The sequence below is a fragment of the Notamacropus eugenii genome, chromosome 1 (genome assembly GCF_028372415.1).
Source record: "Notamacropus eugenii isolate mMacEug1 chromosome 1, mMacEug1.pri_v2, whole genome shotgun sequence".
Taxonomy (NCBI): Eukaryota; Metazoa; Chordata; class Mammalia; order Diprotodontia; family Macropodidae; genus Notamacropus; species Notamacropus eugenii.
In genome coordinates this window covers 727,345,265-727,372,801 of record NC_092872.1, presented here as the reverse complement: position 1 = coordinate 727,372,801, position 27,537 = coordinate 727,345,265, and the positions used below count along the sequence as shown (strand labels likewise).

At 42.0% G+C, this 27,537-nt stretch overlaps 1 protein-coding gene and 1 long non-coding RNA gene across 4 annotated transcripts in view; one reads left to right on the top strand and one right to left on the bottom strand.

Moving 5' to 3' along the window:
- The window catches only part of TCF7L1 (transcription factor 7 like 1), a 224,833-nt gene that overhangs the window by 85,235 nt on the left and 112,061 nt on the right, over positions 1 to 27,537 (top strand). The window lies entirely within an intron of this gene.
- Positions 153 to 27,341, bottom strand: LOC140522321 (uncharacterized). Of its 2 annotated transcripts, none has more exons than XR_011973284.1 (4): positions 26,461 to 27,341; positions 21,395 to 21,650; positions 11,022 to 11,266; positions 153 to 4,653 (listed from the first exon to the last, which is right to left on the bottom strand). It is a non-coding gene; the product is annotated as an uncharacterized lncRNA (long non-coding RNA). The 2 variants fall into 2 exon arrangements; XR_011973285.1 differs by lacking the exon at positions 153 to 4,653 and adding an exon at positions 4,712 to 10,676.

The window sequence follows — 27,537 nt, the reverse complement described above, 5'->3', positions numbered from 1 at the left end:
GAAACTCAGAGTTTGCCAAGCAACTCTCTAGGTCAAGAATTCTTTTGTTTGTTCAATGAATTAATTGATTTTTAGTTTTCAACATTCATTTCCTTAAGTTTTTGAATTTTAAATTTTCTCCACCCTTATTCCCTCCTCCCTCCCCAAGACAGTGCAATCTGATATAGGCTCTATATATACATTCATCTTAAACATATTTTCACATTAGTCATGTTGTAAAGAATTAGAACCAATGGGAGGAAACATGAGAAAGAAAAAAACCAAACCAAACCAAAAAAGAGAGCAAATAGTATGTCTCCATCTGCATTCAGACTCCTAAGTTCTTTCTCTGGATGTAGATAGCATTTTTCATCATGAGTCTTTTGGAGTTATCTTAGATCCTTAAGTCAGGAATTCTTTACATGGGATCTGGGATCTGTGAACTTTGTATATGTGTGTGTGTGTATGTATATGTCTATTTGCTGTTCTGTCATTTTTAGTCATGTCTGACTTTGTATCCCCATTTTGGGGTCTTCTTAGCAAAGATGCTGAAGTGTTTTGCCATTTTCTTTTTTGACTTATTTGATAGACGAGGAAACTAAGGCAAACGGTGTTACATGACTTGCCCAGGGTCACATAGCTAGGAAGTGTCTGAGGTCAGATTTGAACTCAGGAAGATGAATCTTCTTGGCTTCAGGCCTGGTACTCTATCCACTGCACCACCTAACTGCCCTCATGCATATATATGCATTAACTTTCATTATAACTGGTGTCTTTCATAATCCTTTATAATTAATTTTATCCATTTAAAACAATTCTGAGAAGAGGTCCATAGACTTTACTAGACTACCAAAGGGCCCCTGATACAAAAGCAATTAAAAACAACAGTAATAATCATAGCTAACATTTATATATAGATATATATGTAGTGCCTTAAGTTTCTCAAATCAGTTTATAAATATTATCTGTTTTTATCTTCTCAATAGTCCCGGGAGCCTGGCAAGATATTATTTCTCCATTTTATAGATGAGGAAACCAAGGCAGGGATAAAACAATGGATTTGCCCAGGGTCACAAAGTTAATAATTGTCTGGGGCTGAATTTGTACTCAAGTCTTTCTGACAGTAGACCCAGCGCTCTTTCAAATGCACCACCCTTGCTGTAAGACTCTAAATTGCAGACTAGGTGCTGACTTGCATTGAGATGTAGTCTCCATAGTGGGGAATCCTCTACAACAAACCAAAAGTAGATATGATTTAAATGAAACAAAGGTGCAGTAGGTACATATGAGCTGTTATAGGCTAGAGGGAGCTATTTCTCATCCAGAACAGTGAGATTTGTATATTCTTGTGATGGTGCTGAGAAGCCTGATCCCTATTGGGAAGTCATTTATTTCTCTATATATTTTAACCTGCTTCTAGCCCTCTCTTCTCTTTTTCTGTTGGTTTTGAAGTTGAGAATTTGACCATTTCTTAATTTGTGCCTATTTATTTTGCATATACTTATATATCAGGTTATCCCAATTAATCACAGAAGGTCCTGATAATTCTATTGAATCAATCAATCAGAAATATAGACCAGGTATGAATAATACCTTAATCAGTTTTTGAGAAATAAAAATATTTTGATCATTAAATAATACCACCGTGGAAATATCTTGTGATTATCGGCTGAAAGACTCAGATGTACTTGTGGATCTAGATATGAAATAACTATAGTTTGTAGTTGCAAGACTCAGTATTGGGTTAGTCCACTTGAGGAACTGGAGAGCCACATACGGCCTCAAGGATACAGGTTGCCCACCCCTGGACCATAAGCCAGTTGGTTGAGGACTCCAAAGTCTAGAATACATTCAGAAGGCAAACATTTGTATTTTTACCACGGGGCAGCAAGAGAGCAAGGGAAGGGCATGCTCACAAGGGGTGTTACTTGCCCTCCTCCATTAATTATGGACTGTTGGCATATCTAGCCAAGGGCACAGACTCACTTACTGCCTGAGCAGGCAGCACTTTCGAGATCTCTTGGACCTGCAAAGCCCTGGCTGTGAACTCTAAAGAGACAGTACAGTGATCCTCAGCATCTGTTAGAACATTCTGCCTAAGGAGAGACTTCATAAGGACTCAAGAAAGGGACAAAAGGACTTATCATAATGAGGAACTTAAGTACTCTTTTGCTACAGGTCTCTTCCACATATGTGTGCCTTACTTCCTCTATACTTTAAGTGTGACCTCATTCTCCCCAGAGACTTTATGAGTGCAAGGGAAAATACACCCCTGGTTTGGGGAGAATGTTTTATACGACAATTTCTTATTAAACTATTTTAGCTAAAAATACCTTTCTCAAAGTTAAGTACTGCTGACAGATTGTCAATGAGACATACACCACTGGGGGCTTGTGATGAATGTTTTTAGAAACCCCATTCCCTCAGATTTATCCCTAGAGTCCTAAGGAGAGCAGTAAGTAGCTGCTCTCAGGAGACCCAACCTAGGAGTGAGTGCCTGTTGGGAAGAATGGTCCCTGGGGGTTACTACAGAGATATATGTTGTTATTTTGTCTTTCTCTCCATAGAATGTGAGTTTCTTGAGGTCAAGAACCTTGGTGCATAAAATATGCATTTAAAAAAAGCTTGTTCATTAATCAATTGATTTCACTGGGATGGCTTAGTTCTTTCCTATAGAGATTATATTAATATAATGTATCGTCCCCACACCACCCATCCTGGACCTTGGACAGGCTTTTATGGTATGTGGTGGGATTTGGATTGGGTATCTTGGAAATCCAAGAAGAGCATGATGGGACTCTGTGCAAAGTCTACTGAACCTGGAGGTTGAAGGGTCTAGGTTCAAGTCTTTGTCCCATCCTTCATTATCAATATGACCTTCATTGAGTCACTGAACCTTAGTGCTTCACTTTCCACTTCTGTAAACTGGGGTCAATGATGCTACTCACTCTACCTACTTGGAAGTCTTGTTGGGAGGAACAAATGAAAAAAATATCTTGGAAATCTCTTTGTAACTGTGAAGAGCTATAGAAAGTCACTTTATTTGGGTCTATGGTCTTCATTTGACCTACTCTGAGAAAAGGAAAAAGAGCCATACACTTAGGGTATAGTTGTATCTTCCTGAGTCTATTTTAGGGATTAACATCTATCTTTTCCAAAACACTTGGAAGTGATGTCACTGCAATCCTCTAGCCATCTAGTGTAGTTGAATTCAATCCAAATATGATATTGGGACTTTTGTGGGTTTTTTTTTGAAGGCTAATGGATATATTTCAGTCTGGTCTATGTCAGACCAGACCCATAGGTTTCCCTGGAGTAGCCTTGAAGTTTCAGATTTAAGCCAAAGCTTCCCAGCAGTTTGGATGATTGCCAAATGTGTATTTATGAAAAGGAAAAAAAAGGCAATGCACGGTTATGTTTTAGAGGGGCAGTGCATCATTGTGGAGAGTACTGGATTTGGGGTTAGGAGAAAAGTTGTTGTTCAGTCGTTTCAGTATCATGTCCCCATTTGGGGTTTTCTTGGCAAAGATACTGGATTGGTTTGCCATTTTCTTCTCCAGCTTATTTGACAGATGGGGAAACTGAGGTAAACAGGGTTAGCAAATATCTATGGTTGGATTTGAACTCAGGTCTTTCTGACTTCAGTCCCAGCACTCTTATCTACTGGACCACCTAACTAACTGCTTCTAGGAGAGAAGAACCAAAATTACATTCATCCTATGAGACTCATTACTTTTCCAACTACTCTTCTACCTTCACTTCACCTTATCCATAAAATGATATGAATTTTAATCATGTTATTTTGTGAGGAAGGTTTTATCAATTTGAGACAATCTATATAAAATGCTTTACCAGTCCCTTCCAAGAATGGTAGTATTGGTTTGATTATTGTGTCCTTGGAGCATGAGGTAGAAAGTTGGGGAGAGGGGTGGAAGCCTGTATGACATGAATGTGACCATTAGGTAGCAGCATGCTGGGCTTTAGCTGTCCTACCTATGGGGCAACTGTACCAGTCTGAAGCACATGATAGACTGGAGCCATAGGCTTGGTCACTGGAGCATGATCTTTAGGAATACCTGGATATGGGTCAGACACGCCAAGTCAAAAAGCATTTATGAAGCCCCCATGATGTTCTAGTCACTGTTCATATAGAGAGGAGCTCACATCTAATGAGGGAGACACTGTGCAAGCAACTAGACAGCTAGAAGGCAAATGGGAGAGAATCTCACATGAAAGGAAGATTAAGGAAGACTAGGAAAGGCTTCTTGGAAAGGACAGTGGTCCGATCACCAGCCTGAAGTCCAGGGCACCAGGGCAGAATGTGAGTTGGAGTATTAGGTGGAGGTGGAGGCCGGAGTCCAAGAATGTGACAAGAAGAGGTTGGGAGCAGCCATTTCTTCATATGCTTGGTCATTTTCTCCTGTCCCGGCGGGGAAATTTGAAGCTGGTGTGCCAAGAGTTAAGAAGAGGCAATGGCCCTTTGATGTCCTCATGTCAGAAGGAGGAAGCAGAGGGATCTCACCCATGGCCCTGAGGGACAAGAGGTTGCTACAAATGGGGCACAGCGGCATCTAGTTCCAAAGGAAAGCACGTGGTGTCTGGTTCAGTTAAACCAATGGGAGCAGATACACATTGAGGCCCATGAACTGTTGATTCTATTTAAGGCAGGCAAACCTGTATAGGGACAAATTAAATGATCTGATATGATTTCAAAATGACAAATAGGTATAGACAGCCTTTTACAGCCCTCCCACTTTTGTTTCTTTTTTTTTCAATGTTCCACAGTCACTACCATGTAACTTAGATTTTTTTTCCCTCCCTCCCCCACCTCCTCCTACATGGCATATGATTTTATATAGGTTCTACACATATAATCCTATTAAATACATTTTCACCATAGTCATGTTGCTATAGAAGAATTAAAATGAATGGGAGAGATCATATAACAAACCAAACCGTAATACAAAAGAAGATGATCTGCTACATTCTAAAATTGACTTCCACAGTTCTTTCACTGAATGTGGAAGGCATTTTGCCTTAAAAGATCATTGGGAATTTTTTAGGTCCTTGCATTGCAATGAAGTTCTAAGTCTACCAGAAAAAATCGTCACACACTGTGGTTGTTGCTGTGTATAAAGTTCTCCTGGTTCTGCTCCTTTCTCTCAGCATCAGATCATATAAGTCTTGCCAGGCCTCTCTGAAGTCATAATTTCTTATAGCACAATAGTATTCCATTACATTCATATACCATAATTTATTCAGCCATTCCCCAATTGATGGGCATCTCCTTGATTTCCAGTTTTGGCCACCACGAAGAGTGCTGCTATAAATACTTTTGTACATGTGGGATCCTTTCCCATTTTTATGATCTCTTGGAGATACAGTCCTAGAAGCGATATTGCTGGGTCAAAGGGTATGCACATTTTTGTAGCCCTTTGGGCATAGTTCCAAATTGTTCTCCAGAATGGTTAAATCAGCTCACAGCTCCACCAACAACGAATTAGTGTTCCAACTCTCCCACCACCTTCGGTTCTTGAAGGGATTGTTTCCTTCCTGGAATCTGATTGCTGGCTGGAACGGAATACCTGGGCACCTAGACCTCATGTCTGCATTTGTGTAGCCACCAACAAGGGGACAGCAATGCCTGCTGGGCAACATGGGTGAAGTCAAGGCAAGGAGCCGCATCGAGTGGAGTGTGGCATCTGCCCAAGGTCATTAAGGGAAGTAGATAAGAGGCCAGGAGAGGAAAGCACAGACAACAGGAATCAGCAACCAAGTAGACAAGCAGACATCAGAGAAATGGGAAAACGTAACAACCAAAAATGGAGGAAGAAAGACAACATAGGATCAGCATCAGAAAGAAACCTTGAATACGTTCAATATCAATGAAGTGTCTGGCCCCTGCTTCTTGACGGATCTCTTCCTGCAGGACAGAAGGCAGTGCCAGTGAAGCTCTTCCAGGTCTTACAAGTGGAAACAAATGCCTAACATACCTGACTGAGGAGCTGAATATTAGGGCAATATGTTAGCAGTGGCTTCTAGTGAGCAAATCCTGACCAAAGTGCTCTGTTCTCCCTGGGCATGGATAAGTGATTGGGATAAGAAGTTAGCGTAAGTAATCCGGCGATCGGTCCAACAACAAATATTTATTAAATACTTCAGCATCTCAGTTATGCCTTTTCTATTAAATACATCTATTAGCATGGAAATATTAATAATGTTTCAGTTGTATTTACATAGTGACATTAGGAAACAAAATTTAAAGTATTACAGCACTGATGCAGATTGATGCTGCCTCTCACCAATCTGGACTGTTTATAATAACTGTGTAGCTCAATTGTCGATTTACTTTCTGCCTTTCCCATTTGCAGTAGGTTGAGTCTATTTACAGCTCCACTTAGTTTTTCAAATACTCCTTTGGCAGATAAGACCTGGCTCCAGATAATTTGGCATCCAGACTCTGGCTTCGGCCACTTTGGTTTCTGTCCCCTCCCTCGGTCTGATCCAGGCACATCATTCTGTCCATTTACAGTTTGAGAGATAGTTAGGAAGGTATTAAGTTGCCTCTTGATTCTTAAGCAGTTTTTTGATCTTTTCATTCCCAGATGAGAAACAGAAAATAGAAGGGAAAAAATCTTCATTGTGTCTTTCTCTTCTCTGGCAAATTACAGGTTGTTTCAAAGCGATTTTGCAAATAATACTAAATCTAAGACTGAAATGCAGTGATTAAGAGATTTCTTGAACCCCTCCCCATTCCTTTATTCAACACACTTTGTGTTAGATACTGTGCAAAATGCTAGGGACAGAAAGGCAAAAAGGCAAAAAGGCAAAAAGAAAACAATTCCTGTCCTCTTCTGTTATAGGGGAGGTATGGCAAGGGAATGGCATGGACACAGATGAATTCTTACACATTATGTAAAAGGTAAATGCAGTATAATAGGGCAGTTGTTGCTAACTTCTGGGAGGGGATCAGAAAAGTATCCTATGATACTTGAGGTGGCAACTAGGTCGGCCAATGGATAGAGCACTGGCCTTGGAGTTAGAAGGATCTAAGTTTAAATCTAGCCTCAGACAACTTAGGAGCTGTGTGACCCGTCAGCATGTCACTTAACCCCGATTGCCTCCCAAAAGAAAAGAAGTGGCATTTGAGCTAGTATTTCGAAAAAACTCAGAATTTTGGGAGGCCAAGATAATGAGAGTACAATCTAGACATGGAAGATAACTTGTCCAAGGGAGAAGAGATAGAAGATGAGAGGACCGGCTCTTTCCTCCTGAATTGTTTAAATATGTAGAACATAAAAGGACACATTTATAAACTGCCAGGTTATCATGGCTTCTCTCATTAAACTACAACTGGTTAGATTTATCATGGAGTGTTTTTTGATGGGATTTGACCAACATTGTATTGGACACCTTTAGTCTAAAACTGTGAAGTTTTGGTGACCACGATAGTCAGGGACATCTTATCATCCTCCACAGCTTAGGGTAAGGGAAATGATGATGGTCCAGGGGGAGGTCTGGGAGAAACTTCCAAATGACAATGTCATCATTCCCTCTTTGGATCAGGGATCTGTCCAGTATCTGATAGCATTTGTCTTCTCTTTTCCTCCCGTGTTTCACTAATCACTTGCTCATAGCTGTGCCCAAGGTTTGATTGGGTATATTAAACCCAGTCAAGCCTGAGACATATCTAGAGTCTAGAGCAGGGGTTCTTAGCCTGGTCTCCATGAAATCAGTCTTTCAAAATTATTTTGATAACCGTATTTCAGAAAAATTGGCTTCCTTTATTTTTATGCATTTAAAAATGTTATATAGATTTCCCAGCTTGCCGTTGGGTCCTTGATACAAGAATCCCTGCTCTAGGATGAAACTGGAGCCTGATGGAGCTGCCACCACCATCTTCCTTTGCTTCTTCACTTTTCCTTCCCTACCCCCCCTTCCCTACCCCTTCCTGCCTTAATATTCATTTCCTGACCTCACTACCACCTAGGAATTGGCTATCTGTTGCAACATACAAAGCCACCTTTGGGCTCAGGTTTTGGTCCAGTGCATAAGAGTCAGACAGTTTTCTCCTGGGAAGTTATATAGTTTGCCATGGTTTAATCATTTTGGATCACTGTGATTCTCTCTTTGGTTACCCTGAGCTTTCCCAGCTGGCTCTGCGTTGCCTGTACTAATAACCTTCCTGCCTGTTCCTCCTATTTTTCTTTACTAAGTAAGCCAGACATCCCTCTTTTCTCCTCTAAAGTATATTGCCCTGCGCAGTTGTATATTTGATGAATATTTGTGTAATGAGTTTCACACATATTCCTCCTCCCCCCTATATTCTGTGATACAATGACAACAGTCTCCTTGTTGTTCCTCAGACATCACACTCTATCTCCCGACTCCATATGTTTTCTCTGGCTGTCCCCCAAGCCTGGAATGCTTTCCCTTCTCATCTCTGCCTCATGGTTTCTTTCAGGTTTCAGCTCAATTCCCACCTTCTAGAGGAACCCTTTCCCAATTCCCCCTAATTCTAGCACCTATCCTCCCTTGATTATCTCCAATTTACTCAGGGTGTATCTTGTTTGTACATCATTGTTTACATGTTGTTCCCCCACCCCCATTCGACCATGGGACTGTCTTTTGCGTCTCTTTGTATCTCCAGTATTTTGCCCAGCATCTGGCATACAGTAGATACTTAGTGTTTTCCTTTATGTACCTATCTTGTGGTCTCCAGCTTAAATTCTGCACTCCTAGAGATGAGGTAGTGTGCCTGCATGTCTAGCACCTGGTCATATACAATTCCATACCTTAATTTTCCATACTTTAATATTTCCACGATTGATTCTTTCTTCCTTTAAGATGAAGTTTGAGCATTATTTTTGGCATGAAGCTTTTCCCAATTCCTCCAACTGCTGGCATCCTCCCTCCCAAGCTACCTTGCATTGACTTGCTTTGCGTAGGTTTCTACTTATTAACTTTATATTCATATTGTGCACACTTAATGTGTATATGTTGTCCCGCCCTCCATTAGAATGTTAGCTCCTGCTGAGCAGGGTTGATTTCATTCTTTTCACTTGTCTCACCCATGACTAATACATAGAAGGTGCTTAATGAATACTTTTGGATGGATCATGCCTTCAGAGCAGTATCTATCATTGTTCATCTTTGTTCTCTCTGTCCCTAGGTGAGGAAGCATTTTATGCATAATATGTAGTTGATACAAATATGAAATGGAAAGAAAATGGAAGCCGTGAGCTCCTGGTAGGATGATCCAGTAAAATCGGGCTCTTGTGTATCGAGCCATCTGATACTTTCACAAAGATGGTTATGTTCCCTGTATGGATGGTTTTCTTGCTTCCTTACTTCCCTGTGCTTCTGTTCATATGTCTTTCCATGCTTCTTAGAATTCTTCCTGTGCATCCCTCATCACCACCAATGTTCCAATACATTCACATACCTTAGTTTATTTTGTCATTTCTTAGTCAATGGGAATTTCTTTCCACCCACCTGAATGCTCCACCCTCACCACCTTCAAGAGCTTCTGCTGTAGAGATGGGTCTGGCCAGAGGGGAGTACACACTCTTGTCACCATCTGGGATCTTTCTGCTTCACATGGTATGACTTTGATATGCAGTGATGTCGAGGCTTACTCACAAAGTGCCCCTCTGAAATGTGCATCCCTCCTCCTTCTTAATGTTAGTGTCTTCCTTCTGAGATTCTCTTTATTTTATCCTGAATATGTCTTATTTGAACATAGTTGTTTCCCTGTTATTTCCCCCTTAGATTGTAATCTCCTTAAAGGTGGGAGTTTTTTCCTTTCTTTATATCCTCAGCACTTCACCTGATGCCTGAACCATTGTAGGTGCTTAATAAATGCTTGTTGACTGACACCTTCATTTGCCTGATCACTGCATGCATATCATAGATCATTTATTGGACTTCCTGGGCAAGAAGGTAGCTTTTAAAGCTTAAGTGGGAGTGTGGGCATCTACCCTGAAGTATCCTTCCCCCTCCACCCCATTTAGCTCTCTTGTCCTCTGCGAACAGCTTTTTCTTTGTCTATTTTCGGATAGATTCCTAGTGCTCTATTTACTCTTTAGTCTCCTGTCCACAAAGGGGCAAATCCATCTGGATACCCTCACATCCACTACCAGACAGATTCTTGGCTGCTGATACTCACTCTGAATGACATCTTCCTGGACTCTTGTGCATTAAGAATCAGGTCCCTGGCCACCTGGCCACTGTCAGACCAGCTTCTTAGCTTCCTACCCACCTGGGGATGGTTTCCTGGCACTTGGCTCTTACATCACTCCACCCATTAGTCCTAATTGATTTCCCCTGCATGTGCTTTGTTTGGTTCACTCATTTCATCTACCTGTTTTCTGAGAGTGATCACTGAACACATTTTACTTTTTGCTGGAAGTATGTAGAGCTAAACCTGACAACAGCTCTAAATGTATGCTCCTGTGATCCCAAGTCATTTGATCTCTCTCAATATCAATCCTAAAATTCTAAAATCAATCCAGTCTCTAGCATTAATCCAATCTTCATGGAGTTCTCCATGGTTTATTCATTTGTCAGTCCCTCACGTCCCTTCATCTGGATGGCTGACTCTCTACACATTCCCTCATTTGTGAAGTGAGAAGGTTGGACCTCATGGACTCTGCATTCCTTTTTAGCTTTAAATCTGTGAACCTCAGTTTCCTCTTCTGTAAAATGGAGATAACAGTATAAGGTATTTTGGTGGCTTGTTGTTAAAATCAAATGTGACAATTATGTAAAGTGCTCTGTAAATGTAACTCATAATAATGCTGTTGGTGGTAGCAGTAGGAGAGAGAGGTCTGGGTCTTCTGAGGATCCCAGTTCCCTTTCCCATCCATCTCTCTCCCAGCACCTCTCCCACCCTTGAGTACCTGATCACTAAGAAACACCCAAGGATGTGGAGATGGGCTTACTTTTACTTCAACTGGTCATCCTCTGATTATTTTCACTACAGCTCCACCCAAACGGGCAGTCATAATTTTTTCTGTGTATACTTCTTTTTCCATACTTACTCTAGAGTGGACATTTCCCTGTCCAGTTCATCTTTGAATCAACCCAGTCTTCATGTAGTTTTCTGTGGTTTACTCATTTGTCAGTCCCGCAGGTCCTTTACTCTGTAACCATCCCATGGATGGCTGGTTCACAGCAGATGGGACTCTTGGTGATGAAAAGATCAAGCACAGGCTTGATGCCATTGGACATTGCCCACTGAGTGTCATCTCCTCTGATGTTCCACTTGGTTGCCTATTCATTTTCCCTGTGAAGAATGAGAGAAATTGACCATAAGACTGAGATTTTTCTAAGTATAAGCCTAGAACCACAGGCCTGGGGTTGCTAGAGGGACCTAGAGACAGTACCCATGAAGAACCTCAAGTCACTATAGTATATCACCCATCTTTGGCTTCTCTGTATTATGACCATTCTAACTTGGGCTGCCCTTCTGAGACACTGTTAGAGCAATCCTGTATACCTGATAACAGTCCTTTTCTGTCCCCAAGTTCTCCCCCCAAAAACTGACCTCTGTCCCTTGGCTATGTGATCCATATACAGTAAGCACTTACTAAGTGCCTACATGGTACAAGACATTATGCCAGACACTAGTGATGAAAAGACAAAAACTAGCCAGTCCCTGCCCTCAAGGAGGTAATATTCTACTGCCTCTGTCTACCATCATCCCATGGCCTCTGCACAAAGAGATGTTGCCTCCTGTTCTTAGGGTAGCCTCCAAAACTTCTTAAAATGTGTAAAAAGTGTTTTGTAGCTGCTTGTTTCTTAGGAATCGTTTTCTTTCCTCAGTGACTCTTCTTTCCCCCCACACCATTATCTCCCCAGTATAATGTCCATCCCTGATAATAGAGAGGTCAAATCAAGCGAAATAAGCATGATATAACATTTTCTTTACTAAAAACCTGTTGTCCACCAGGTTTCCCTTAAGAAGCCAAAATTTGGCTTCACCTTCAGTGCTGAGATGTAGTTGGTCACTAAACTGGGCTCATTCTTATGCTTTTAATTACCTCTACATTATTACAATGTATAGTTTTCCATCATTGTCTGGAGATCCTGATGTCCTAATCATTAAGTCTGGGGATTAAGTGCGATACTTATGGGCCCAGGCTGCACACAGCAAAAGTCCTAAGCAAGTCTAGGGATCACGTATTTCAGTCAAGAAGTCATTTGTTAGCTCATTACGTCCTGATTATGTAAATGTCACTTCATGCGAGTGTTCATGGGATCATAGTTTCAGAGCTGGAAAGGATCTTAGAAGTAATCTAGTCCTAGTGCAGATGAGGAAATTGAGGCCCAGTGAAGACAAAATTCTTTCCCAATATTAGACTAGCATTTTTAAGACTTCACCATGCTGGCTCATCCTCCTATTGAACTGCATCAATTGTCTTGAATTCAAATATATGGGGATTGTGGCTATGAGTGATGTTAATGGAAGGAGAATCTACTTCAGACAGACAATAACCTCCTTAAAAATGTGTCAGGGGGATTCTAGTGGATGAATTTGCTCTTTGTTGTTTTCTGTGGAGAACAGCTGGAGCATATCAGTCAGCAAATATTTGAGTGCCTGCTAGATCCTAAGGAAGCTCACTGCCTGCCCCATTTCCTTCACTCAGAATACAAAAAAATGGAAGACAAGTCCACTCATTCTCTAGGCCATGAACCTTCAGGACTCTCATCTATTTCTCCACTGGTCCTTATATTTTCTTTGGCGAGATGAGAAAGAAATCCAGAAGAAATGGAATACCAAAAAAGGGATGGAAGGAACAGTTCAAGATAATCACAGGAGATCATAGAGGTAGAGGATGTGGTGATAAAGGAAAATCTTCTGAGAAGCTAGTGCTAGAGTTGGAGCATATGTGGTTTAAGTGAAGAGGAGGCAGAAGAGATCTCTTGGAAAATGGGTGAACACTAATATTCCCAAGTATGCGGTATTCCCAGAATAAGAGAATCATGTAGGTGGTATAGTGCTTAGAGATCATTTAATTCAGTCTACTCATTTTACAGGTGAAAAAACTGAGGCCTGGAAAAAGCAAATGACTTGGCTATCATCACATGGATAATTATTGCCTGGATTTTCTTAAATAAGTTTGCCCCATCTTAACTTATAAATTGATTCCAGAAATACTTAAGGCAAAATAATTTTACAGGCACTTCAGAACAACATTTTAAAGAAAAGGGAAGAGGAAATCCAAGGAATTATGACTTACATTTGGATCTAATTCTTGTCCACATTTATCAAGTCTCAAACAATTATCAGGTACTAGGCTAGGTATCAAACAAATGAATAAAGCCCTTACCGTCTTACATTCTGTAATGTGATGTAATGCAAAGCCCCTGCTTACATTCTAACATGTGCTGACACTTGGTTCTAATACGTTGCTAATATTAAAGAACATCGTGATGGCTCATGGATAGGGGGCTGACCTGGGAGTTAGAAAGGCCCTGTTTCAAGTCAGCTAGTATATGCCAAAGACTGGTTCACTTTGACCTTTCAGGCTCCTCTCCCCGTATTCCCCCAGCTCCCAAACATCTAATACTGTAAGTTAGAGGTGTCAGTCTCCAAAGGAGATATAGTATCAGGAGTTTCCTAACCAGGAGTTCTGTACACATGTGAACTTATAGGGCAAGATACCCGCCCCATCTTCCAGCACCAATAGAAAAATATGACATCATTGCAAAATCCTATTAATTCAGGCACTCTGGTGCTTTTCTTTCAGTGGGAGGGACCTCATGGGTTTAGCATCAGAAAATCTATTATAGCTCAAAGGTTAGGCATGTATAGCCCTCCTCTATGGCTTGGGGCCTCTTAGGGGATTAATATAGAGGAGAAGAAAATGAGTAGGATTCTATTTTCTTTGTTCCACACCTGGGAAGTAGAAAGTTTTGTATGATTAAATTGAACTCCAGTTATCCCAGCCCCACCAAAATTAGTCCTCTTCTAGAAATGGAGTATAACCAACTAATTATATAACTCTATAGTAACTGGCAGCCCCAGAATGGGTGGTGAAGATTCCAGGTTCTACCAACAGTGATTGCATCCCCTCTGAGCAACTGTTGTCGCCAGTGTGTTCTAGTGAGTTGGAGGCTGGGATCAATCACAGCGATCAATCACGATTTCTTTCTTCAAAGAAATTAGGTTAAAATTGACATGACGTAGCAGGGGATAGAGGCCCAAAGTAGAGAAGGATGGCTCTGCTACTCTGCCTGATTGAGAATAGAAAGTTGATGAGCTAACCACATCCTTGAGTTGCTTTCTTGAGTTGAGTCACTGACCCTGAGCCCAGCCAATCAGGGCCATAGTCAGTCAGTCAGCAAGCTTGTAAGCACTTCTTAGTGGTGCTAAGTGCTGGGGATGCAATGAAATTCAAAAATCTGGTCATTGCCCTTATGGAGTTCAGATTTCAGTGGGGTGATACAATATGCAAACTACTATGTCCACACAAGACACAGTATAAACGAGAGGCAATTTCAGAGGGAAGGCCCAAATGATGGGTGGCACTGAGAAGCACCTCTTCCCTAAAGTAGGATTTGAGCTGAGTCCTGAAGAAAGCATGAGGAGACGAGGCAGACCTGAGAAGGGAGAACCAGAAGCAGCCTCAATTCCTAGTTCACTTGGATGGTTCTGGGAGTGCCAGCCCAGTGTTTGCCCATGGTGGTCACAGACTTGGCTAGAAGTGTGGAGCATGGCATCAAAAGATGCCACAGGTTGTGTGATACCATTATCTTGTTGAAGAAACTGAGGTCCAGAAAAGAACAATGGTTTTCCAAAGGCTGTGGAGCTAATGATACCCCCTCTCCAGGTGCTCAGATTTTTCTCTTTGAAAATGTTCTGTGACTTTAAAATCATAGAACCTAAGTAAAATTCACCATATCTGAGTATAATCAGTCATCAAGTATTTATTAAGTGCTTGCTGTGTACCACTGGGATAAAGTGGTGGAGGAAAACTTAGGGAACAACTACCCCTTTCTTTGAGGACCCAATTTTAATGGGAGGCACAACATATATGTCTATCGATCTATATGAGACACATGCAGAATACAGAGAAGGTAGCCATAGAGGGGAAGGCTCTAACAGTGGAGAATCTTTGAAAGACCTTGCACAAAGGGGCATTTGAGCTGAGTTGTGAAAGGAATAGGAGGGTGGAGGTGAGGAAGGAGAGAATCCAGGCTTGGGGGATCATCTGTGAAGGGCATTTAAATGGGAGATGCATTGTGTTGTCTTAAAGAGTTAAGAGCAAATGGGCCACTATGACTGGAAGACAATATGCATTGAGTTGTGAGAAGTCTACCAAGGTAGAAGGGGCCATTTTAAATGCCAAACAAATGACCTTTTATTTGATCCTAGAGGTTAATAGGGAGTCATTGATGCCCTTTCCTTTTCCTACAATGAAAGAAACTCATTTCTTGGTGCAAATAAGAATATCCAGAGACCAAGGTTGAGCAGTAGTGATGCTGTGGAAGAAATGTTGAGTCTTTGAGGAATTCATGGAATATTGATCACCCGGGATTCACATCCTACCTTCGACCCTGACTAGCTGTGTGATCCTGAGTGAGTCATTTATCCCCATATATGGATGAGACAATTAAGGTTCACAGTAAAAGAGAAGGTATCTCACAGAGTAATTGGAAGGGCCAAATTAAGGTATGTAAACGTCATTAAACTATAAAAAAACCAAACTTGGTATTATTATACTAGACTCTCCTCAAGAACTACTTTCTCTGAAAAGTCTTTCAAGGGCACAAATCTTATGATGATCAGATGAGCTAATGTTGACAGTAGTTTTATTTTTTGTTTGTTTTTTCCAAATTGCAAAGAACTATATGTATTAGTCATTATTATTTTCACCCTCCCATTGTTCAAAGGACCATAAGTTTAGATCTGGGAAGAGATCAAAGAGACCATTGCATCTAGCCCCCCCTCTCCCTTTCACCCTCATTTTGTAGATGAGGAGATGGAGGCCACAGAGGTTCTATAACCCCAGGTTCTATAGCTAGTCTATGATGGGATGCAAACCCATGACTTCCTGATGCCTCTCTGTATAGCTAAACTTTCTTGATTTCTCCCTCTCCTATTTCAGGTAAGCTTTCTGCTCAAGTTTTGAACTTGGTCAGGTAACCTAGAAGGAGGGGTCACCTAAGGAGTTTCGAGTTGGTTTCATCTTCTTTTTTGTTGTACGGTGCACATTTTGTTCATAAGAAAGTTGTCAGTGAGATATAACGTGACCATCCTGTCAACATTCTCTGACCTGGAGACCAAATTCCCCTGACCATTATGAACCTCCAGATTCCCTTAGAGATCCTATCACAGAGTAACAGCCAAGAGCATAATCCATGTTGCCTATTGGAAAAGGAAGCCTTCATCCAGCTAACAACATGCTCAAACCCACTGCCTTGAGGCAGACATTTCACTCCATTGAATTCCTTCCTTCCTCCTTCCTTCTTTCCTTTCTTCCTTCCTTCCTTCTCCTGTTAAAAACAACAGCTGGGTCATCCCAGGCTATGCTATGCTTCATCTAGTTCCATACGAAATCTTAGAGAAGACCTGTCTGGCAAAGATGATGAAGGAGGATGAAGCTAAATGTCACTTGTTACTGAGGTGTTTAGTTACCAGACAATCTTGTAGGCAACACAAGATAATCTTGACTCTTAAGTATTTACTACTGTAGAGAAACATTTGGTAGCAGCCAAAGTGCTTCAGATGGCTATAGGTATAGAATGGAGCCCTCTTAAAATGCTGAGTTCCAGAGACAGGATCAGCACCAGGGTGAGGGAAACTGAGGAGCTCAGGCTTTCCCAAGAGGTCATTTTTATTTACAATGACCACAGTGACCTGAATTATCCTCTATGAAATGTCTTTGCCTGCCCCCATCTAGTGAGGAGTCTCTACTGTCTCCCATGGTGGCTCATTCCACTTTTGGATAACCCAAAGAATAGTAAATTCTCAGCTTGTCAGAATCTGCAATTATAATCACCCCAATAAAATGTCAACTTCTTGAAGACAAGGCTATTTTCATTTTTGTTTTTATATCCCTAGCACCTTTCTGTGCATGCCGTTTTATTTTTCAGATCAGATGTGATTTCTTCTGCATAAGGAACTCTTGGGAGAGAAACTCTTGCCCCTGTAAAACAACACTCTAGCACTCAGTGACTTATGTAAAGTCACACAGCCAGTGATGTGATAGAGATGAGACTTGGACAACCCAGGTCATCTTGACTCTAATACTCATTCTGTTCCATCCGCATCACAATGCCTGACCCATACTAGAAGCCTCATTAATGATTATCAATTTGCAATACCATTTTATAGAGTTCTGTCTATAGAGAAAAGCGACATTTTTTTTTTTTGCAGTATAGCTAGCCAGATTTAGAGCTTTGATTGTGACTGTCCTACCCAGAAGTCTATGGTATCTTTGGATGCAGATGATAAAAACATTTGACCACAACTAGTGTTGAATAGTCCCACTCCCTTTTACCCTGGTCAAACTATATTTGGCCTGTGATGTTCAGTCTGGGGTGCCACTTTTTAGGAAGGACCTTGGTTAGCTAGAAGGCACTCAGAGAAGCTGGATAGTGAAAGGCCTTGACTTTATGTTATATGAGGATTATTTGAATAACAAGAAAAGACTCAAGGTAGGGTCTAAGGGTTGCCTTCAGGTATTTGAAGGGTCTTCATGTGGAAAAATGGCTTGAACTTTTTCTCCTTGGCTCCAGAGAGCAAAACTAGTAGCAGTGACTTGCAGAGAGTCAAATTTAGGTCCATTGGTTAGAGCTGTCCAAAAGTGGAGTGAGCTACCATGGGAGATGATAGTGGAGACTCCTTAGAGATGGGGGCAAGCAACAACTTAAGTACCACTTGCCAGGCATTTTGTAGAAGATAATTTAAGACATTATAGTCTAAGTTTAGTGGTCTTTGAGGTCTCTCAACTTTTGACATTTTCTGAGGAAAAATTGTGTTTCTGTCCTTGGAGTCAGTTAAGCAATTAAAAAACAAAAAAGAATCAGAATCATATTATAAGGGATGGGGGTTGGGACCGGACTTGTGATTTCATTCATATAGGTCAAGGCACCTTAACCTTTTTTGTGTCAGATACTCTGTTAGTCTGGTGAAACCCATGAATCCTTTGTCAGAATAATGCTTCTAAATGAATACAAATATACAGGAATACAGTAAATAAAAGATTAATAAAAATAAAGCTGTAATTTTTTCCCCATCCAAATGCACAGACTCCTGGAAATCTATCCCTATATCCCTTGATGATTCATGGGTCCCAGATTAAGAACTGCTGGTATGGGGAACCTTAAGGTAGGGGAACACCTTCTACCAGTGCAAGCAAGCACCTTCTCTTTAACCTAAAGATTTAGAATGTTGCCTAGCTGTAGAGCACTGAGAGATTAAGGAACTTGCCCGTGGTCACAGAGGTGGACTTGAACCCCATGGCTTCTTAGCTTCCTTCAAGCCTGTCTTCTCTCTCCACTACATCATGGCCATACTAATCATCTCATTAAATTATGCTAGACTAGGGAACCTTTGGGGATCGGGGCAATGAAGCCATGCCTGTCTTTTAGTAGTTGAACAGTTATGGACACAACTTGCCATCACACCATCCATAGCTCCAACCAAGTTGCTTCTCATATTTGGGCTTGCTCCCTCACAGTTGAGATGGAAAAAGGGCCCCTTCTGGCTTGGCAAAGTCCTCCTGCTTTGGCCTCTGACGGTTCACAGAGTCAGATCTTAGTCTACTTGGACAACAATGTACCACACATTTAGGCAGCTGTGGCTAAACATCTGGATCTGATTATTTGGTTAGGAATGGTTGGGGGGTTTGGAGGTGGGGGGTGGGAGCCCTGTGATTTATAGATTGTTCCTTTGGCTGTAAATCCCATCTGTAATTGTGACTTCTCCGTCCCTAATTGTTTGCAGAAAAGAGGAGAACTCAATGGTTCACAATTCCTGGCAGGGCCTAAAGCTGTGTGTGTGTGTGTGTGTGTGTGTGTGTGTGTGTGTGTGTGTGTGTGTGTGTGTGTGTGTGTGTGTGTGTGTGTGTGTGTGTGTGTGTGTTGGGGGGGCTGGGGGTGGGGGTAAGGTTTGTTGCTAGGACACCCCTGCCTTTGTTTTGGTCCCAGCTCGGCAGTGTTTTTAAGGCCCTGTATACATTTCTCTGTATTGTTAATGTAATTTGTTCAGGCAGCGAACAGCCAAGTTCAGCTGAAGGAATCTGATACTCATAACAGAAACACCAGAGGCCAGGTTTTTGTGGTCAAATTAGGGTTTTGAGGCCTCGAAAGAGAATGAAATGTTTGAGTTGTTCGAGTCGGACAATCTCCCTTTTCTCTTCTTGTGCTAATGTTGGCCGGGTTTCAGGTTCCTTGGGCACTTGGCCTCTGGGGCGGTGAGTCCACAGTGAACTGTGTTAGGTAAGGGAGTGGGGCTGTCCTGCCCAAAGAGAGAGAATGCAGATCTGATTCAAAAGAGGCGATTAGCAGCTAACAAAGTACAGACTAGCTGGGGCCCTTTCTGCCCAGGGTATCCCATAGCCCTGTCTCCATCCTTCCTGGTTCCCCTCCCTTGGTCCTGAAACAGACCAGCTGTTGAGAAGTTTGTAGGTTTCCTAGTTTGTAAGTTTCACTTGTCTGGGATGTTCCCTATAGTATCCTCTCATGCCACCCAGGAGACTACCACCCTTCTTTACTTGTAATTGTCAGAGGAAAGGTATTCCAAACAAATTCTGAAAAGCGGTCGGCAATGTTAAAATTAAGGCATTCTACTGCTTAGTTTTGCCTTGGAGGAAAGTATACAAAATTACCAGCCCACATCACATTTTTCATGGTTACTATTTTACTCCCAGAATGCATGTATCTTGTGAAGTCAGTAAAAGCCAGCCCTCTGTACCATGACTCACCATCTCACTTGCTCCAAGGATCTTTTGTTGTAACTCAGGTGGGCACCTTTGCTCCCAGGGGATTTGCTGATAGCCTTTGCACTCACTCCCAAGGTGCTGTCCACTTGGTAATGCTAATATCTAGACGAGGCATTAGATACTTTGGTTCTGGCACTGATACCACACTAAATGTGGTGGCTACAAGTATAAGAATGGCAGGAACTGGGGGTGGAAAATTGCCTACTCTTGGCCATTCCCCAGGATCCAGTTGAATATCTCCCCTGACCACCATGCCCCGGAGAATACCATATACTGATTTTTCACTGGTAGGTTAGGTGGATTACCAAAAGGCATTGAAGTCTAGAATTGTGGAGTTACTGGGCCAGAATCTTACAGGGAATGTAAGCTTAAAGCAAGGTTCTCTGAGTTCAGATACTTTCCCAAAGATGATGGAGTTTTGCCTCTAACTCTGCCTTCTCTAGGGTTGTTGAATGACATGATGCTCCAGCTTGGAGAAGTCCCAGCATTAGCTCCTTAAGTAAGAATCATATTGTGAAAGACCTTTAATCAATGTCTTTTGTTTGTACATCACTGTCATTTTCAGTTGTAAGCTCTTCCCCTTGCTCTATAACCAGAGCAGAATTAAAATTCCCATGTTAAGAAACATAGTTAAACAAAGAAAAAAGAATGGCCACATCTAACAATGTATAAACCATTCTACCCTCACAGTCCCCCAGCTCTCTATCAAGAAGTGAGAAGTCTGTTTCTTTATCTGTTCTTGTTCCCTGAGTCCCTTGTTCATCCTTCCAATCACTAGAGACCTCTGTTCATTTTGACAAGTATTCATTAAAGGTCTATTGTGTGTGAGACTCCTTTCCCTTCAGCAACTTTTCTCCCATGTACATTTACATGAAAACAGACAAAGCAGATACAAGGCTGCGTAGGTAGTGGAAGGCACTGGAGAAGCCTCAGGCAGAGGATATTGCTTAAGCTGGCCCTTGAAGGCAATCAGATTCCAAGAGGCAAGAATAGGTCTCAAACCCTGGATCTTTAGGCTCCAAATCTAGTCCTTTTCTTCTGTGCCCAAGAGGAATTGAAATAGTAGTCCCCTTCTAGGTGCTTAGGAATCATACTTGTTGCGCTGAGATCCATGATTGCTCTCTCCAAGTGTGAAAGGGCTCACACATTGAAGAAGGTGTAGAGACATGGACTGCTCAGCCCTAGAGGCAGAAGCTGAAGATAAGGGGAGTTCCTAGCTCACCTCATGGAATCCTTGGCTCCTCTCCAGGTTCTACTCAAGGAATGCCTTCTATAGCAGGCTTTTCCTGATCCTCCTCCATAGTTGATATTATCTACTCCCCTCCCCTACAACATTACTGTGTCCTTAAGTCTTTTCTGTCTTGTATCTGCCTATCTATGTTCATATTGTTTCCATGATGATAAAGATTATAATAATGGCAGTTTTCACTTATATGATGCTTTAAGTTTACATGACTTACCCCAGGTCACACAGGTAGTAAACAGCTTAGGCAGGATTTGAACCCAGGTCTTCCTGACTCCCAAGTCCAACACTTCTCACTATGCCATTTAGGAATCTTTGTGAGTTCCACGAAGTGAGTCCATGTCTAGTCTAGTCCATGGGAAGGCAACTGGAGCTCCTTTTTCTCATTTTTGTCTTTGTAACCCTGGGCACCTCGCCCAATGCCTGGTATAGTAAATGCATTGAGTTGAAAGTTCCAGAGGAGTGATTCTGAGCTTAATGGAAGAAAAGTTTCCTAATTAGTCTGTGATTCCACAATGTTGAACCCTACAGAAGTGGGGGGGGGGGGGGGACGACGGGGGATGGGAATGGTCTCCGATTGAAGGCTGATGTATTTTCTATATACCTGATAATATACCTGAATATATTCTAGAAAATAATTATTCAGATTTGGTTTAGACTAAATAATCTTCAAGGCTGATTTCCAGTGCGGAGATTATATTATCCTGGCATTTGAGGCTTTCTAGGGGTGTGTCCAATCTACTTTGCCAACCTTATCCCATAAAGGCCTCCTCTCCATTACTCTGGTTTTGCTAAACTGTCAGACAAATAAACAAATACTTATTAGAGGCTTGTTGTATACTAGGATTTGTGCTAAGTGCCAGGGTATACAAAGGAAAGCAAAAACATTCCCTCCTTCAAGCTGCCCTTGCACCTAGAAACCAACCACCGTTTCCACCCCTCCATATCTAATCATACAATATTACCTGCTATGGCTAAAATGAACTCTCCTTCCCCAGCTCCTTCTGTTCCAAGTTCCCCTCTCCTTTTTTCTTTCCTTTTAAGCTCAACAGACGTTCTACTTTTAGTCTCCATCCTCCCAATGGAAAGTGATCCATCCTCTACAACACTCTCCTTTTGTCTGCTCCTATTAGTATCATGAGGCTTAAATCTGAAAGGGATTTTAGAAATCTAGTCCATCACCTTTATTCTTTGAAGGCAGAAATCTGAGGCCCTGAGAGTTATATTTTGTGTCACAATGCTTTTTATTAGCAACGTCTGGATTTGAACTTGGGTCCACTAAGTCCATGCACTATTTTGGTTTTTTACACTAGGCTGACTCCCATCAAACTGATTTGTGTACATCTCTCCCCCATTAAGAATTCCCTGTTCTTTTCCCCCAGTAAAATCTATTCTTCTTGAGGGAGGGTGCTTTCATTTTTTGTTTCTATTTCCATGTCATAAACATTTCTACACTCCTGTTGCCTGCCCAGATCCTTTCATACAATATTTAAATTGAATTAAGTAATACCACTTGCCCCTACGCTAAGGCCCCAGCCTGATGATGGTTTTCCAGATCTTTGTCTGCCGTTTATAGTTTGGCTGTAACTTCTTCCTGCTCATCTAGTTGATCGTTGGGGGTCACATCCTGTCTCTTGCTGTGTGGGGCACACATTTGAATGGGTGAGGGACCTGAAAGTAGCTTCAGTTGCCTTCCCATGGACTAGAGTGACTCTCAAGTTCTCCCACTTTCAATTGGAAGTCAAGGCCCAGCTGAATATACTCTTCCTCTGAGTCCTTCCACTAACCTAAAGCTATCTTGCCTATGATACGGTTAATGCTAATCAATTCAACCATTTATTAAGGGCCTGCTACATTCAGGGCACAAGAGATGCGGAGGCAAAAATAGAAGTAGTCATTTTCCTTTAGGGACAGCCATCATCCAAGCTGGGTAGAATGCAGTGTGCCAATCCCATGAACCTTTTTTGATTCTTTTTTCCCCACGGATTCCATCTTCTCCCTTTCCTGACTGTGAGTCTCTTGTGGATAGCAAGTCATACTTGAGTTTTTGGGGTATTATCATCCTTCAGATACGACCTGGTGCCATGCATACAGTAGGTGCTTAGAAAGACTTTGGAGTCAGAAGACCAGGTTTCTAATCTCACCTCTTCCACTTATTTAGCCTGTTTGATCTCAGACCAATCACAGTACCTCTCTCAGCCTTCATTTTCTTACTTGTCAAATGAGTTGAGTTGGACTCTTTGTCCTTCGGGTCCCATCCATATCTAAATCTCTGGTCCAAGGACCAAGTTCCTTACTTGTTCTCTGTGCAATGTGGGGTCAGTTCATTCATTTCTATTGTTGTTTTCTTCATCTGTAAAACAATGGAGTCATACAATATGTACTCTAAGGTCATCTGTAATTGTGAATCTGATGCTATCTCCTTGGGAAGCATTGGTCAAAGTAAATCATGAAAACCTTTAATAGAATGTTGCTTTCTTTGGAGGTCAGTCCATTGTAATAGTTTTTTTTTAAGTCATCCCTTCGATCCCCTTTTGCAGTGTTTAAATACATAAAAGATATAAAATCCAAATTCACGAGCACCAGGTTAAAAACCCCTGATCACATCCTTCCAGAGACCCTGTCATTGAGGCACAGAGGCTCCTTATGCTGGCACAAAGACCAGCTCTCCCACATGCACCTTAGAGCTGGCAAGAGCCTGTACCTCTGTGAGAATGCCTCGCCCCGCAGCCAGCCTTCCCAGCTTAGCCAGGCTAGTCCTCAGATAACAGACGCACACCATCTGTTGCTGGGCCCAGCACTGAATCTTGTCCAACTTGGTTGCACGTGCCAGAGTCTGCTGGCCCAGCTTTTGAGGACCCAAGCTCCTGTGATGGGGTATCCCAAGAGGACTGTAGTAGGTGTGAAAGATGATCAAGGAAACATTAGCAAGACTTTAAAAAAAATTGAGAGAAATTGAATGCTTTTCTTAGACTGATTAGATTCCTAATTATGGGGAAGTCATCCTAATAGTAATCATCAAGCATTTATTATACACCAAATACTACCAGGCATTATGGGCTAGCAGCAGTAGATGGAAATTTAAAAATGAGAGCTAATCTCTGTCCTCAGGGAGTTTATACTCTACTGTGATCTAATCATAGCTGTCATTTGTAAAGTACTTTAAGGCCTATGAAACGTTTTACTCGGATAGTCTCTTTTCAGCTTCATAAAAAGCCTGTGCATTATGTTAATACAATGAGTCACACTTTACTTGAGAGGTTGAGCTGCTTTCTCAGGCATACACAGCTAGCAAATGTCCATGATAAAATACGAATCCAGGCCTCCCTGACTCCAAGTGCAGGGCTTTATATGCCGGACCATGCTGTGTCTTTCTGATAGCACCATCACACCAAAGACCTGAGATATAGGAGAATATATTGTATTTTAATTAATAATAATAGCCAAACTTTCTTCTTTGATCTTCAAAACCACCATGTAAGGCAGGTGGTATCATTCTTCCCCTTCTACAGATGAGAAAACTGGGGTTTGGAGCTATTAAGTAATTTGCCGAGTCACCCACATAGTTAATATCTGAAGGGAGATTTGAATTCCGATCCGTCTGTCTCCAGGTCCGGCAGACCTATCCGCTATGCAAGCTGCCTCTTTTGGCAGCAAACTCAAGAGGGAGAGAGTCTCAACAGCTGAGACTGAAGAGGCCTCATTCAGCAGGCCGCACCTGAGCTGAGCTCTACAGGAAGCTAATGATTGTGTCCCTTCCAGACACGGGCTACCCCCTCCACTCTAAAAGCCAGGCTGAGGATTATTTAAGCTTTAATGCCTTAGAAAACAGAAGAGGTTTTTGTCGGTGTTTCTGGGCTGTCCACTAATGGATTTACTTCAGGTGTAGAAACGTTTCTGGAAGTCATCAAAGCTGTCTTTCTCTGTGGGGCAGGTTAACTAGATTTTCAGAATCTGTTCCGCAGTTCGGTTCATGATGATTTTAAGCCAGCTTGGGGCAGGCACAAGTTGGAGCAGGAAGAGGAGCCACGGAATTTTACATCTGGAAGGGACTTAGAGACCATTTCATTCAAACCCTCTTTCCTTTAAATGAAAATCTCAAATACAGATAATGTATGTAAAGCACTTTATAAATGCTGGCTATTATCATTTTACAGAGAAGGCTGCTAAGGCTTGGACAAGCCCCTGGTCATAATCCCAGAGACTGAAGGTGGTAATTTGCTAGGAATGTAACCAGGGCTCCTGACTCCCAATCCAGTGCAGTCTCCAGTGGCCCCCAACCATCCTCCTTATGTCTCCAATGGCTCACACTGCCCCCACCATCCTACTTATCCTCCCTTGGAAGCAGGTTTTCAGTCAGCTTCTTAAAATATGGCACCCAGTGCCAGAGAAGAAAACTTTATTTAATTTGACAGGTTCAGTGGTCATCAGAGAAAATTTAAATCGTCTCTACTTCAGGTCTGCATAAACTGCCATACTATTTCCTTTGGAGACCCCCTGGAGGACCAAGTTAATGCTCCAGGAATATACCCCCTCCCAATGTCCATAATTGGTTCTGGGGAAAATACAAAGTTAAATGAAACAATATAACCGTGGGGGCAGTTATTTCCATAGGAACAGTGTTTTATATGTTGTAAATGGGCAATGAGATTAGTGACGTCACAATAGGTCCTTGTGGTTTTTTTTTTCTGGTCTGACCTTGTGATTTCCCAGATGTTGAGAACTCCTTTCACAAATGCAGATCAGCAACTCCTCTGAAAGTCTTAGAGAATTACTTGGAAGAATGAGAGGTTATGCAAGTTGGCCATGTTCTCACCGCTAGTATGTGTCAGAGACTGATAGTGATGGACTTGGAGCCAGAAAGCTCTGAGTTCCAATCTAGCCATAGACACTTACTAGCTGTGTGACCCAGGGCAAATCACTTAACCTTTCTTGATCTCAATTTCCACATCTGTAAAACAGGGGTAATAATAGGATCTATCTCATAGGGCTGTTGTGCTAAGTGAGATAATAAATATTGGCCATTATTAGATAATAATATATGTAGTGTATGAGATAAAATATATGTACTTTGCAAGCCTTAAAGCACTATGTATAACTATTATTCCTGGCCACATAGCTAGCTTTCCCACCATGTGGCCATGGTACTTTCCCTTTGTCTTCATATGGACTTGTGAGTTAGGAATTTTTGTTCTTTATAGCATTAAACACGCCTCACGCCATGCTCCCCTCCCCCCAAAAAGTTCCTAAAATGTTATGAATTCCTCCTGAAGAATTTCTCACCTTATGGTGGAATCCCCTTCTTTTCTTTTTCTCCTGGAAAGGATTTGGAATCCTCATCTCCCCCTCATGGTATTTATCTTCTATCTGAAGCACTTTGGTCCCTAAATCATTTTGTTGTCAGCATGCTGAACAAGCAGGACGGTGGCAGAGGTGGCAGAGGTCAGAGATCTTCGGCCCCCAGGGTCAGTCTTCTGAAATGCGGATGGGGCTGAGGAACAGCCAAGGGAGTGGGAGTGTGTGTGGACTTAGTTTTTGTTCAAAGTGATACTGTAGGATCCCGGGTCTCAGAGCATCTCTCCAAGAAAAGGGAGAGTGTCAATGGAGGGATGACGTTGGGGGATTTAACCGGCTTCCGGGCAGGGGGCATTCCCTAATTCAGCTCCAGGATAATTCCCCCAACGACCATCTTAATCAGCTCCATTAAACTCTGCCCTGTCTAGCGAGTCCACTGTGCTCCAGAAACAGCTCTCCTGGGCTCGCGGTAATAGCTCAATTGTGCCTAAGTGGATGTGAAGAGTCCTCTGTGTGCTGGATGAATAGACCTTGTCTCCATGGTAACCAGAGCTGGCGGGACTGGCTGACCTTTGACCCACTTGTTGCCACCATACTGCTAACCACTGGTGCCTCTTGGGTAGAAAAATAGAGCTAAGGAAATGGCTGTCCAGATTGAGTTGGGGTGGTTTTTTGTTATTTTTTTGTTGTTTTTTTTGCCTTTCATTTCCTTTCGGGCCTTGGTCCACTGTAGTGGAAACAACACAGCCAACATTAATCTAAGGTCCTTGGAAGGGAATTCCATTTCATCCTGGTCACCTCCCCAGCCCCATAAGTTTTCATTCTTTGGCATTACTATTGCCCATTGGTGGCTGTTGGTTACAGCTCCCTTAAAGGGATGGAGGGCATTTAATAAATATTTTTGATAATGGCCAAAAGAAAAACTTTGTCCATTGTCCAGTTGGTATAGCAGTGGCAAACTTTGAACAGATGTCATCAACAAGGGACCCCAGGCCTTCGTTCTGGTTTCTATTCCCCCATCAATTGCCCAAGTAGATAAAGCAAGCATTGGACTAGTAGTCAAGG